We start from the raw sequence: 2,946 nt of genomic DNA, 5'->3' as shown, positions 1-2,946 counted from the left end.
GGGGGTGTGTCCTGGCTCAGAGAAGGGAGGGGGGGGACACCCGGGTGAAGGGGAGGTGGGAAAAATTAAAATTCCCCCCCCCGCCGCCAAAAAAAAAAAAAAAAGCAAAAAATTTTAATTAAAATAGGGGGTAAAAATGATTTTTTTCAGGGTTTTTTTCAGCACATGATCCATGGCGGCCCCTCCGGGCGGCGGCTCGTTCCCCGCTAAGGTGAGCCGGGAAGGGACACTGCGCCCCGAGCCTGGCAGAGATGGATAGGGCTTGTTTGGGATCGATAAGAAATTCATCAGCTAATTCGGGGTACCCGCTCTCCTAAATCACATTTAGCCGCGCGCGGAGATTGACCGGTTTCCCACGCACCGGTGGAATAAAAAGGGGGAAAAAAAAAAGAAAAAGAAAAAGAAAAAAAGGAGCCCGTCCTCCAAGCAAGAAATCAAGGACTTGATGAACAATTACAAAAGCGAATTAGCTCAAGTCCTAATGCATCTTCGCCTCGCCCTTCTCCTAATAAAGACGCTTTAAAAGCCAGAGCAAACCAGCAGCTCTTCAAAAGCCCCCCCTAATTCCTCAAATCCGTGTTTCAACCTGAAACGCGCGATGAGCTCCTCAGAAGCGGCAGGAAAGAGAGCGATAATAATTTTGGGGGGTTGGTTTGGGGTTTTTTGTGGGGTTTTTTTGGTGTCAGTGCTGAGACTACACAAACTGAAGCAATAGTGGGATCCCGGCTCTCAAATCGCGGGAATAACGCCCCTGAAATTCTCTCCCCCCACCCCCTTCCCCGCCGCCCTCTCGCCTTCGCAGCTCAGATTTTATCTCGAAGTGATGATAAAGTTTATCGCGGGAGCGTTGGAGTTGAGCTAAGGTCAAATCCAAAGTATTTCTTTTTCAGCTAGAAAACGGTTTTCTGGTTAAGACCTTGTTTTCACCCTTTTATTTCGGGTTCTGGGGGCGTGGGTGGCTTTTTAAAATTTTTTAATTTTTTTTTTTTTTTTAAATGCCGTCTGGGTTTGTGACCTGTAGTGTTTGTGTCAACTACATATTCCCCTAGATACGAATTTGTGACCCAACTTCCTTTACACAAATTCGGATCTACAGGGTACATATAGAAGACAGATGCATCCTCCTTGGTCGGAGATCGTCGCCTACCGCCATAATTATCTTCTGGGGAAAGGGGGGAGCAGGGCGGGGGGGTGGTGGTGGTGGTAAAGTTTTGTGACTCGCGAGATCGAGAATTAATCTAAAGATGGTCAAAAGATTCACTCTTCAGAGGCAAGACGATTAATTAAAGCCCCAAGTCAGTATCCGAATAGCTGATACTAGATTACAAAAACTATACGTTTTCTACCTTCTCCCCGTACCTCAAACATTAATTTACCGCTGTGCTACCAAAAAAAAATCAGCTCCTGGACTGAATATATAAGTGTAGACGCACAACGAGAGTCGCATCCAAATAATCGTATTTTAAAAGCAAAATGCCATAGCTCCGTCCCCCTCCGTCCTGCAACACGCATAATTATATTTTCTGATACGCAGCGCCAAGATTTCATCCATTTTTCGTTTCTTGGAGGTCAACCAAGGTTTGGGTTTATACGTGCGTGTGCGGGTAAATTATAAAGGGAAAAAAAAAAAAAGGGAAAGAAACAGATGAAAAGAAATACAGAATGTAAAGGCAGATGGGACGACAGGTTTTTTTTTTAATGACAGGCAATTCTTTTTACAACCCGAGAAAAAGATCAAAGGCGTTTCATTTCCGAAAAAGGGATATAAAGCAATAAAATATTCATACTGTCTAGGTAATGAACCTTCATTCGGAACTAATGAGGGTAGCATCATGTTGAGATTTCGTTTAAAATTACAGTTGCCCAAGAGATTAAAAGTATAGCATCCCCCCCTTTTCCTTTTCTTTCTTTTTTCTTTTTTCTTTTTTTTTTTTTTTTGTATTTCAAAAGGCAGAACATTTTTTGGTCAAGTATCTCCCGAATTAATTACACTTAAATGCCACGGCAGAGAGGCTATGAGAGAAAAGCTGCGGTTTCCCTCCATTAAAATTCCTGACAAATATCTTCAATATATTTCACAAAGTCCTGCATTTTACCTTAAAATAAAATAATAAAATAGTTACGGCCAAGAACGAACGTCCCGTAGTTCTCCCGGACACACGATGCCCGAGATTTTTCAGGTATTTTAAGGTGAATAGTCGGTTTTCCTGATAAAACGTAACGTTCCCAGAGAAAGAGATAAACGAACCCTGTATTTTAAGAAATTAGCCCCAAAGCACCTAGGGCGATCCCCGAACCGTTTTACCCGCCTGAGCAGGACGCGGGTTTCCAGCAGCAGCAGCAGAGAGAAGCGAAGGCGCCTTTTGCCCCGAGCGGGGACTTTCCCCCCTCCCCAGCCCAGAGCCCCCACTTTGCCGGGGGCGCAGAGAGCAGCTCTAAAAATTTACCTTCCCCTCTAAAACCCGCCATAAAAAGTAAGAAGCCAAATCGAATCTGCTTGTACAACGTGTAGATGGATGCCATAAAATAATTCTACAGAACCAATCCCATTACAGCGCGTCTTTCTTTTTTTTTTTCCTTTTTTTTTTTTCCCCTCTTAAATTTTATTCCTCCTTCCCAATCCCTGATTTATTTTATTGTATTTCCTCGCAGCCGGTACCGTAGCGATCTCCCAAACCGAGGAGAGGAGCCTGAATAGAAATAACTAGGCCTAGTCCGTATTTTTAACCCCCTCCCACATCCTTTTTTTTTATAAAAAAAAAAAAATTAAAAAAATAAATAATTCGGGTTTAATTTCCTTCCCAATGACACACGGGGGTTGGTGCCAGCAAACCAGCACCCCTAGCGTTTACCAGAATTCTTCCCCCCACCACACCTCCAAGAAATCCCCCCCCTCGCTCTTGGCCGCCTCTGATCCCAAATTAAAGGCAGCCCCCGGCTGTCCCC

At 44.1% G+C, this 2,946-nt stretch overlaps 2 protein-coding genes across 4 annotated transcripts in view; both read right to left on the bottom strand.

The window, feature by feature from the left end:
* HOXB4 (homeobox B4) overlaps positions 1 to 2,946 on the bottom strand; it is a 35,224-nt gene that overhangs the window by 2,986 nt on the left and 29,292 nt on the right. The gene's annotated exons all lie outside the window — the stretch shown is intronic.
* HOXB3 (homeobox B3) overlaps positions 1 to 2,946 on the bottom strand; it is a 64,733-nt gene that overhangs the window by 32,561 nt on the left and 29,226 nt on the right. The window lies entirely within an intron of this gene.

Source organism: Calidris pugnax, unplaced genomic scaffold (genome assembly GCF_001431845.1).
Source record: "Calidris pugnax isolate Ruff unplaced genomic scaffold, ASM143184v1 scaffold335, whole genome shotgun sequence".
Classification (NCBI taxonomy): Eukaryota; Metazoa; Chordata; class Aves; order Charadriiformes; family Scolopacidae; genus Calidris; species Calidris pugnax.
Note: the sequence above shows the minus strand (reverse complement) of the source record. Positions and strands in the feature narration are given on the sequence as shown.